Here is a 12510-nt window from a genome sequence, read left to right as displayed (position 1 = left end):
TGGCCAAGACTTAGAAATGATGTTGCAGAATACTGCAAATCCTGTCATATATGCCAGGTTGTTGGTAAGCCTAACCAGAAAATACCACCAGCACCACTTCTGCCTATTCCAGCCTTTGACGAACCTTTCAGCAGAGTTCTAATTGACTGCGTTGGACCTTTACCAAAAACCAAAACTGGAAATGCGTATTTATTGACGATCATGTGTACATCTACACGCTTTCCTGAGGCTATTCCGCTAAGAAATATCAAGACACCTACTATTGTCAAAGCACTCATCAAATTTTTCACATTAGTAGGACTTCCTAAGTCTATACAGTCCGACCAGGGATCAAATTTCATGTCAGGTTTATTTCAGCAAGTCGTGTACCAGTTAGGGATTGCTCAGTATAGATCAAGTGCGTACCATCCAGAATCTCAAGGTGCCTTAGAACGTTTTCATCAAACATTGAAGAACAAGATTAGAACTTTTTGTCTTCAATTTGACAGAGACTGGGATGATGGAGTTCACTTTCTACTTTTTGCAGTCCGAGAGGCTGTTCAAGAATCCCTTGGATTTAGTCCCTTTGAGTTGGTATTTGGCCATACTGTAAGGGGACCGTTAAAATTGATTAAGGAAAAGTGGCTTACTGAACATACTGACTTGAATCTTTTAGACTATGTATCTAGATTTAAAGAAAAATTGTATACTGCATGTCAAATTGCTCAGAAAAACTTAAAAAATGTACAGAACAAGATGAAAATTTGGTATGATAAAGATGCCAGGGATAGAGTTTTTGAGCCTGGTGATAAGGTACTTGTATTTTTGCCAGTCCCTGGACATCCTTTACAGGCTAAATATTGTGGTCCTTATACAATAGAGAGTAAAATCAATGATTTGAATTATATTGTAAAAACTCCAGGTCGGCGTAAACAAAACAGAGTGTGTCATATTAATATGTTAAAACCATATTTTGAGCGTACTAATGAATGTGAGAGTAAACCAGTTGCCACTTTAGGCATGGTTAAATTTGAGAACAATCATGACAAACCAGATGTAATTGAACCACCTTTTAGTTCTAAAACTATGGAAGAGACAGTTAGATTAAAAAATTCTGAAATTTTATCAAATTTAGACTCAAAACTTGCACATCTGTCTTTTGATCGTAGAGAAGAAATAAAGACTTTGGTATTTTCTTTTAAAAATCTTTTTCCAGATGTGCCAAACAAAACCACTGCTGTTTGTCATGATGTTGATGTAGGAGATGCTTCTCCAATTAAGCAACACCCTTACCGGCTCAATCCACTCAAACTTGAAGCTATGAGAAAAGAAATTAAATATATGCTTGACAATGATATTATTGAGCCGAGTAACAGTGAATGGAGCTCTCCTTGTCTCCTTGTGCCAAAACCAGATAAAACCTTTCGTTTCGTGACTGATTTCAGAAAAGTAAATTCAGTCTCAAAATCTGATTCCTATCCGATTCCAAGGATAGACGATTGTATTGACAATATTGGTCAAGCAAAATTTGTGAGCAAATTTGATTTATTGAAAGGTTATTGGCAAGTTCCATTGACACAGAGAGCTCGTGAAATATCAGCTTTTGTTACACCAGATGGCTTATTTCAATATACTGTAATGCCATTTGGCATGAAAAGTGCTCCAGCTACATTTCAAAGAATGATCAATAATGTTATAAAAGATTTAGACTGTTGTTATGCTTATATTGATGATCTTATTGTATGTAGTGATAGCTGGGAACAGCATTTAACACATTTATATGATACTTTTGATAGATTGTCAAAGTCAAATTTGACTGTTAATCTTGGTAAAAGTGAATTTTGTCAGGCCACTGTTGATTATTTAGGGCATACAGTTGGCCAAGGTCAAGTAAAACCTAGTATGGCTAAAGTGGAAGCTATTTCCAAATTCCCACCTCCTACAAATAGAAAACAACTTATGAGATATTTAGGCATGATTGGATTTTACAGAAAATTTTGTTCAAATTTTGCTACTGTTGTTCAACCATTGACTCATCTTTTACGGAAAGATTCTAAATTTATCTGGAGTGGAAATTGTCAAAAAGCTTTTGAAAATAGCAAATCACTTTTAATTAATAGTCCAGTTCTGAATACTCCAGACTTTGAAAAACAATTTAAACTTGCCGTTGATGCAAGCGATGTAGGAATATGAGCTGTTTTATATCAAGAGACAGATGATAATGTTGAAAAACCTATATCATATTTTTCTAAGAAATTAGATAAACATCAGAAAAATTATTCAACTATTGAAAAAGAGTGTTTTGCAATGTTGTCAGCACTTCAACATTTTGATGTGTATTTGAATCCCACTGTATATCCTATTCTTGTTTATACTGATCATAATCCTCTCACCTTCATGCATAAAATGAGAAACAAGAATCAGAGGTTGACTAGGTGGAGTTTATTGTTACAGGAATATGATGTAATTGTAAAACATATTAAGGGTAAAGATAATGTAATAGCTGATGCTTTATCTAGAGCTTATTAAATCACTTTGTATATATTATGTATTTTTGTTCATATTATTCATGATAAGTTTTTGTTACACTAAAACTTCTTTTAAGGGGGGAGGTGTTATGATATTGTAATTATTATGTTTATTTATGTTGGCCTAATTTGTGTTGTATGGCCTGATAGTTGTTTACCAAATAATCTTATTACTGTGCAGTTTAGGAATCACTGGAACAATCACAGAATGATTGGAACTTTCTAGAATGATCCTTATAAAAGATGCGTAATTTAAACTTCTACGTTATTCCAGAAACTTCCGTTGTAACTTTCCAGGATTTTCCACAATGTTCCATTATAGAGTGTTCTAGAATTTTCCATGACAACACTATATATACAGACACTAAAGTTAAACTCTCATAATTAAACTTGGACTTAGACATTGATAGACATTAGTATTCACGGCATTTGGATTGACACTTTTATTCTACAAACAACATCATACTGGATTGCGACCTTAGTAGTGAACATAATATTCAGATTGGATATCCGAAAGATTTCCGGATACAGATAAAGATAAAAGAGTGGACTCATATTTTGACAGTTAAGTTATCAGTAATATTTGTAAAATACTTCTTGTAAACTTTTGTATAATAAATATTGTTAAATTTTAGTATTGATTTGTGTCTTTTGTTGGCTACAATTTAAAGGCGATTTCTGGCCGTAACAAGTTGTAAGGGGCCTTAAAGCTACGGCGGTTTTGTTACAGCTCCTACAAAAAGTTGATTTATTTTGTGTAGAATGTCGTAAGACAATTAGTTTTTTGCTGAGACGAAGTTATATATGAATTTTGAAGAGTGTAGAGCAGTTGGAGAAGTCAGTTATGTTGAATTCTGAATATATTTCAAAAGAAAACGTAGAAGAAAACAAAGACAAATCCAATATGGCGGACACCAGTGAACAGGGTGAGACATATTCGTCTATTTTACAAACACATAACACCCAAAACTATTACGATATTGAAGAAGTTAAACCAGTCTTCATACTAGAAAATGATTTGTTTGGCAGCAATAAGCCAAGTAGAGATCAATTTTTAACACACTTAGAATTGTACAGAATAATTGATGCAACAGTTTGCCCAGGAAGCCATTTGAGAGGGCTGCAGAGAGTGAGAGGGATGTGGAGGATCTATTTAGATTCAGAGACAGATAGAGAGTCCCTGATAATATCTGGCATTTCGATTCGAAATAAATTAATACATGTGTACACAAGAAACCCAAGAATAACTCAAAACGAATATCCAGAATACATTAAAGTTAGGGTAAAAAAACATTCCATGTTCAGCAGAAGATGGACAGATAGAGCGCTGTCTTGAGTTTAATGGATGTGACATCTTTAAATTATATAGAGAACGTTTGAGGGTAGATGGTCTAGTAACCAATTGCCAAACTGGCGACAGAATTGCGATAGTCGCGCCACTTAGTAAACCCTTACCTAGAACACTACTTATAGGCAAATACAAAGCTTTAGTTTTACATCAAGGGCAAAACAATCATACAGGACAATATGAAATATCTTGCAATAAATGCCTTCAGAAGGGACACAAATATGCACAATGTCCTAACGATTGGGTGTGTCGTCAATGCCATAAAGAGGGACACCGGCAGGCAGAGTGTGATTCTCCTCTTAGTGAAGTTGACGATACACATGACCAAAATTCTGATGGCGATGAAACTGGAGTAGATAATCAAGAGCCACAATCCAAATCTGTACCGCAACCAGACGAAAACACAGTCAGCCAAATATCTATGGTTCCACTAGAAAAAAAACAAACATCCACAAACATAAATACCAGTGTAGACGAAAGTGAAAAAGAAAAAAAAAACAACTGCAGAAGAGACTCTAGGTGAAAAAAATAAAGGGCCTAAAAAGAAAGTCGGGATAAGAAACCCAAGAAAAAATGCACCACAAGGAGGTATTAGCCAATATTTCCATGGAACACCTGGTACTGTACACCCTGAAAATCATACGCCTACAAATAAGACCGACAAAAGAAATGCGACGACCCCCACAGATGAATACCACAAACGTACAGGTCCTGCACAAAAGACAAGTAAAAAGTAGTGCAAGACTGTATCATATTATAGTTGTATCAAAATTTATGCATTATAATATTTAAAAAACAAATGTACAAAATGTATATAATTTTTATTATTTTTATTATAATTATTGAAAAAAAACAAAAACATGAATGTGATGTGATTACAGATTGCATACATCCAAAAAGAAATGACAAATTGAAAGTCAAAGAAATGTTTGTTGTGAAAAAGGAAATTATTCCTATATGGTATATGTATGCTATAAAAAGCACAATAGAATCTTCTTTTTCTGGCAAAAACATAATTCTTAATATGAAGTTGATAATTAATCATTTTTTCCAATACTTATTATTCCTTGTGAAAATAATTAAAATATTCACTGAAAACGCATTTGTTATCAAATGTGATAGCATGTATCGCAAATCTTCGCTATGTGCAAGATGTATAGCAAGGGAAAGTCCAATTCTATTTTTAGCCAACCACTGGCCATATATAGTAACACGTGTTCACACAGTTCTAGTATTCCAATGTAAATCCATGAATAATACGTGCAGATTTAAAGTTTCCAAAACACATGGATTACGTATTTTTACACATCCACTATCACATAAATTTTCTACCAGGCCAATTAAGAACTTCATGTGGCATTTAAATTCCTCACAGGTGAAATTGGGTCAACCTATTTTTAAAGGCAAGGTCGAACACCGACTGAAAATAGACAATAAAACAACAATTAGTACAATGTCACAATATTATGAGATACACATTAATAGCATAGTTTACAGTTTGTATATGGATTGCTTACATAATGAAATATTTTTTATTAAATTAACAAGTATATGTAGAAGGTGTATAATATATGGATTTACAAAAATGCTTATTGACTTTGAATATATTATTATTATGTTGTTAACATTAGATTTGGGTAAACATTGTATTATTATTAAAACACTTATGACAAATAATGAGTGAAACTGTACATATATGTTCATTGAATTGTCAGGGACTAGGATCAAAAGATAAAAGACAAAGACTTCATATGTGGATGAAGCCTCAACATTGTAATATTTTATTTATACAAGAAAGCCATTTCACTGTTAATTTAGAGAAAGATTTGAATGAAGAATTCAAAGGTGATATATATAATAGCTATGGTAATTCACAATCAAGAGGGGTGTCAATTTATATTAATGAGCAAATAGAATATAAATTTATTGATAAATTTCAAGATAAAGAAGGGAGAATAATTTTGCTTAATGTAGAAATTAAAGATAGCATTTATACTTTAGTGAATATTTATGCTCCAAATTTACCAAAGAACAGAAATGTTTTTTTCAAAAAAGTAAAGGATATGATATCAGAGAATAGCTTAGGGATGGTAATTGTTGGTGGAGATATGAATGATACGCTATCAATTATTGACAGAAAAAAATACAGCACAAATAAAAAAACACAAAAACCAGTTAACAGTTTAAAAAATCTAATTAAAACACTAAAGTTGATAGACATTTGGAGAGAGACACATAGTAACAATACACAATTTACATGGAGACGCAAAAACAATATAAATGAAGCCTCTCGCATAGATCTCTTTCTTATATGCCCAGAAATAAGATCACATATATACTCAGCAGATATAAGACCTGCACTTATATCTCACACAGACCACCAAGCTATATCACTAAAGTTGAAAGGGAGATCACAATCAAAAGGGAAAGGATATTTTAAAATTAATAACAGCATTTTGGATAATATTGAATATAAAAACATAATAAATGGCCTAATTCATAAATATAAAAACAATCCAAAACTTACCAAAAATATTGGACACCATTGGGACTTATTCAAAATTGAGGTCAAAGAATACACCATTGAATACTGTAAAAGAAAAGCAAAACAGAATATAAGTGAAATACATGTATTGGAAAATAAAATTAAAAAATTAAATGAAAACATTAATAAACATTGTAAAGATGAGGTAATAAAGCATTTTCATGAAGAATTAATTAACAATGAGAATAAATTAAAGAAAATATATGAAATAAAAACAAAAGGAGCTCAAATCAGGTCACGAATGCAATGGGTAGAAGAAGGGGAAAAAAATACTAAATTCTTGTTAGGTTTAGAAAAAGCTAGACAAACAAGAAAAACTATAACTGCACTAAGAGATAAAGAAGGAGTGATACAAACTGACTCATCCAAAATTTTACAATTAGAGACAGAATTCTATAAAGATATTTATAAAAGTACAAATCCAGATATAAAATCTATAAATGATTATATTAATGATACAAATATTGATCATAAATTAACAACACAAGAGAGTGATATTATGGAAGGAAAATTAACTATAGATGAATGTACAGATTCACTATTTAAGATGAAATTGAACAAAGCACCTGGAATTGATGGTTTAAGCGTAGAATTTTATAGAACATTTTGGGAAGAATTAAAAGAATTCATTGTATCCACATTTAATTTTTCATATAAAAAAGGGGAGTTAACAACTTCTCAGAAATTAGGAGTTATCTCTCTTATCCATAACAAAAATGATCCACTGAGTTTAGATAACTATAGACCAATTACTTTATTAAATATTGATACAAAATTAATAGCATATTCATTAGCTCAGCGCATTAAAAATGTCTTACCAAAAATTATCCATGAAGATCAAAATGGGTATGTTAAAAATAGATATATAGGTTATAATATTAGACAGATCCAGGATATAATTGATTATGCAGAAAAATTTAATATAGAAGGAGCATTATTATTTTTAGACTTTTCAAAAGCATTCGACTCTTTAGAATGGGATTTCATGTTCTCAGCATTAAAAAAATTTGGCTTTCAAGATTCTATGCTCAAATGGATAAAAACTATGTATACAGATATTAAAAGCTCAGTGATCAATAATGGGTGGATATCTGAACCCCTCAACATTTTTCGAGGGATTAGACAAGGATGTCCGTGCAGTGCTTTAATTTTTGTTATTGCTGTCGAGATATTAGCATGTAGAATAAGACAAGACAATAATATTAAAGGATTTGAAATCAAAATAGATGGAAAAACACATTCTTTAAAAATCAGTCAACTTGCAGATGACACCACACTTTTTTTAAAAACAAAACAAGACATTTCAAAAGTATTAAACATGATTGAAATTTTTGGCACTTTGTCAGGGCTTAAATTAAACAGATCAAAAACAGAAGGAATTTGGTTAGGAAAACACAAACATTGCAAAGAAAAATATGAAAATATAAACTTTACAAACAAACCAGTGAAATGTTTAGGAATTTTTTTCGGTTGTAACAAAAATGAATGCCAAAAACTTAATGCAGAAAAACAAATAGAAAAGTCTGAAAATATCATAAAAAATTGGGAGAAAAGACATTTAACAATGATCGGTAAAATAACAGTTATCAAATCATTGATCATACCAAACATTACCTTTTTAGCGTCTGTTTCACATATTGAAAAAGAATATATTGTTAAATTTAAAAAAATTATCTATAATTTTTTATGGAAAAGCAAAAGAGAAAAGGTTAAACGCACAGTACTAAGTTTTTGTGAACTAGATGGGGGTTTAAAAATGATTAACATAGATAAATATATAGAATCTATCAAAATTGGGTGGATCAAAAGGTTAATTAATGGAGATTTAAAAAATTGGAAAATTATTCCACTTTTTTATTTTAATAAGTTTGGAAAAGATTTCCTTATCTTTCACATGAATATTGATAACACTGACTCTATTCCAGAGTTAAAGGAGCTGCCAAAATTTTATTTCAACATTGTAAAAGCATGGATAAATAATAAAAAAGTACAACAGCCAAAAAACTTTAGATCTATACGTCAAGAAGTTATTTGGGGAAATCGTTTCTTAAAGATAAAAAATAAATGCCTTTTATTCCAAAACTGGATAAATAGTAATTTTATCTTTATTAATGACATCATTGATGAAAATGGTAATATAGAAGAAAATTTTATTTTACAAAAGCTTAAAATAAAAAGTAACTGGATGTCAGAATTTTACCAATTAAAGAAAGCTTTTCCAAGAGAATGGTTAAAGATTTTAAAACAGGAAAACTCAAAGAAAACTAAAGTAAAAACGCCCTATGCAATACATATTATTGATAATTGCAATAAAAAAGAAAAATTAGAAAATGTAGATACCAGAAAAATTTATAATATATTAATTGAGAATGAAATTGAAATACCTGTTGGTTTTTATAAATGGAAGACAAAGCTTAACCTTGTATACATTAAGAGTCTTTCATGTAATATGTTAAAGTTTGTTCATTATTTTTTAAAAGATAATAAATACAAAGTGTTCCGTTGGAAATTGCTACACTTTATTTTACCTTGTAAAGTTTTATTGAAAAAGTGGAAGATATGCGATATTTCAAATTGTCATTATTGCAACACCACAGAGGATTATGATCACATGTTTCTAACATGTCACTATCTTGATAATTTCTGGAGAAAAGTAAAAACACTCTTAGAAAAACTGAATATTAATAATAATATTTTAACATTAAAAAATTTAGTTTGGGGTTATAAAATAAATGATGAACAATACTATGAAATTAATTATTTGATTACAATTATAATGTTTTGTATATACAAGGCAAACTATATGTCTGAACAGAAAACAAAATCTTTAGATGTATATACTGTATTTAAAACAGAATTCATGTACAGCTACAAAATGCAGGCAACTAGTAAACATACTAAGAATAAATGTCTACTTGATAAAGTTGTCAAATTGTTGTAATAATTTTTATGTTTGCAAATGTATAATCTAGCAAAAAATAAGAATAGAAAAAGATAAATAATTTAAAATGTCCAGATCAGGAACTGATTTCGAGAAATAATTTCACCTTTCACCGATAAGCGTGGAGATAACGGTATTGCTCTCCACTTTTTTTATCGTTAAAAAAAATGGGGAAAAAATTAATTACATTCTATTTTTATCTGAATCGATACACATATATTGTAATATTTGTTATCATATACTTAGACTAAATAACATATGATTTTTACCGTATGATAATAGCATTAAATTAAAGTATTTTCCATATTTTTCGAATTGGTGCTTAGCGGGCTGATACGAAAAGTTTATCAGATGCTTCGATTGTTATCACATGCCTTTCCGTAACGTTATCACATGGCATTCCGGTGATACTCGGCAAATTCCGGAAAATACATCTCAATGCTACCATTACAAAGTAGTGTACAAAACAATTATTTGAATACTGGAAAGTATATTGTGTAAAATAATTAAATTTAATAAAAAAAAAAGAATATTTAATAAATGAATTTTTTAAGTTTTTCTGAAACATAATTTAGAAAGTTACTTTAAAAAAGTTGACTTTTCCAAACAATGTTCAATATGTATCATATTGTTGAATTATTTTTTTGTCGATTCGTCTATATTAAAATGTGTTTTTTTTTCTTCTGTTGAGGCATATGATGGAAAGATTTCATATTGAATGTATCAAATTTTGGGTCCGACGTCCGTGAACTTTTTACTCTTTCAACTTCTTTTCGGAAACCACGTAGAGGATCAATATGTGAATCTGTTATTTTTCTCTACTGTTGAAGCATATGATAAAAAGATCATAACATGTCATTTTTCATATCGCATGTATTATCAGCCCTCGGTCAATATCAGCCCTCGAGCCATGCGGCTCTTGGGCTGATATTGAACCTAGGGCTGATAATACATGCGATATGAAAAATGCCATGTAATAATCTGATATTTATACATACCTGTGAATTGCTTATATTAATCATAAATCATTATTAAAACTGGTATTTCCAAACCAGGAAGAGATATCAATTCAATAATAGGAAACCGATAACGGCAAGTGTGAATTATTTCCGGAAACTTTTTATTTCTAAACAGACTAGATATACATATTGATAAATTATATATATTTCATATATAATTATTTATTTTACGGTTGAAAATGAATTATATACACTATAGTCTAGATAAATTGTACTTTATCATTGTTACACAGAGAGAAATGATATTAAAATGCAGGTACTCTTCACTAGGAGGCTGGACTAGTGGAGTCAATTGTTAACAGCAAGCAATATATTGTTGAATAAAAAAAAAAAAAAAAAAGAATTATCTACAGTGATTTATATAGTGTGAAGGGGAAGGGACCAAGGACCTTGACAATTAGGAACAAAAGATCGGAAATGTTGGCTTTGCGGAAAATATATTATGTATATATATATATACAAGTTGATGCGGGGGTAAAAATTTGCGTACCAGCTCATTAGCCATTTGCAAATAATTTCTAAGCCCTCATATTAAAATCATGTTTTCGGGACAAATAAGTGTCCTTGGGATAGTAATTAATTTTAAAATACTCTGGGAAATTATGGTACCCTTTGCTAAATACAAAGTGCTGTACGGTTAATAGATTTTTTGGGGTCCTCTTCTATCAGAGACAAATTTCTTACAAAAACAATTATAATTTAAATAATTGTCCTCAGTTTAACTATTTCAACCCGACATAGTTTGTGTAACGGCTTCCATGTTTGAAACAAGCAAACCGTAGACAGGTCACACTCAGTCCGCATTTGCACCATCTTATACATATCACTTGACTGAACCATACATGTAATGGCGACCTGTCTGCATGAAAATAACAGTGGTGAGGAAAACTTAGTTTATCAGTAGTCCTTTTGGGTCTCATTGGGGGGTTCTGATCCTGGATCCCGCTTCTGTTTTGACAGATTGCCGTATCCTGCTTACACTATGTACTTAAACAATTCTCATTTTTAGCTCACCTGGCCGAAAGGCCAAGTGAGCTTTTCTCATCACTTGGCGTCCGGCGTCCGTCGTCGTCGTCGCATGAAGGAAAAAAAATGCCCATCAAAATCCAAAAGAGATTTTATCTTTCTGAAACACAAAATGCATTTAACTTTTTTATATCTAGTGGATGCCAGGCATTAAAACTTTTCCAACTTCACAGGTAAGTCTGTACTCAGAGTAATTTTTGGCATGTAAATACAGCCATATTTGTTCGTTTGTTATGATGAACCTTAACCAAACTTGGCCACAATCATCATTGGGGTATTTAGTTTAAAAAATTTGTCCGGTGACCCGGCCAACCAACCAAGATGGCCGCCATGGCTAAAAATAGAACATAGGGGTAAAATGCAGTTTTTGGCTTATAACTCAAAAACCAAAGCATTTAGAGCAAATCTGACAGGAAGTAAAATTGTTGATCAGGTAACGATCTATCTGCCCTGGAATTTTCAGATGAATCGGACATTCCGTTGTTGGGTTGCTGCCCCTGAAATGGTAATTTTAAGGAAATTTTGCTGTTTTTGGTTATTATCTTGAATATTATTATAGATAGAGATAAACTGTAAACAGCAATAATGTTCAGCAAAGTAAGATCTACAAATAAGTCAACATGACCAAAATGGTCAGTTGACCACTTTAGGAGTTATTGCCCTTTATAGTCAATTTTTAACCATTTTTCGTAAATCTTAGTAATCTTTTAGAAAAATCTTCTCCTCTGAAACTACTGGGCCAAATTTAATCAAACTTGGCCATAATTATCATTGGGGTATCTAGTTTGAAAAATGTGTCCGGTGACCCGCCAACCAACCAAGATGGTCGCCATGGCTAAAAATAGAACATAGGGGTAAAATGCAGTTTTTTGCTTATGTTCTCAAAAACCAAAGCATTAAGAGCAAATCTGACAGGAAGTAAAATTGTTGATCAGGTCACGATCTATCTGCCCTGGAATTTTCAGATGAATCGGACATTCCGTTGTTGGGTTGCTGCCCTTGAAATGGTAATTTTGAGGAAATTTTGCTGTTTTTTTGTTATTATCTTGAATATTATTATAGATAGAGATAAACTGTAAACAGCAATAATGTACAGCAAAGTAAGAACTAAAAATAAGTCAGTA

General features: G+C 31.2%; 1 long non-coding RNA gene across 1 annotated transcript; it reads right to left on the bottom strand.

The window, feature by feature from the left end:
* Window positions 1-4657: 4657 nt before the first annotated feature.
* Window positions 4658-10448, bottom strand: LOC143076321 (uncharacterized). The gene is made up of 3 exons (XR_012978614.1): window positions 10340-10448; window positions 6383-6445; window positions 4658-5275 (listed from the first exon to the last, which is right to left on the bottom strand). It is a non-coding gene; the product is annotated as an uncharacterized LOC143076321 (long non-coding RNA).
* Window positions 10449-12510: the final 2062 nt, after the last annotated feature.

This window comes from Mytilus galloprovincialis, chromosome 5, assembly GCF_965363235.1.
Source record: "Mytilus galloprovincialis chromosome 5, xbMytGall1.hap1.1, whole genome shotgun sequence".
NCBI lineage: Eukaryota > Metazoa > Mollusca > Bivalvia > Mytilida > Mytilidae > Mytilus > Mytilus galloprovincialis.
Note: the sequence above shows the minus strand (reverse complement) of the source record. Positions and strands in the feature narration are given on the sequence as shown.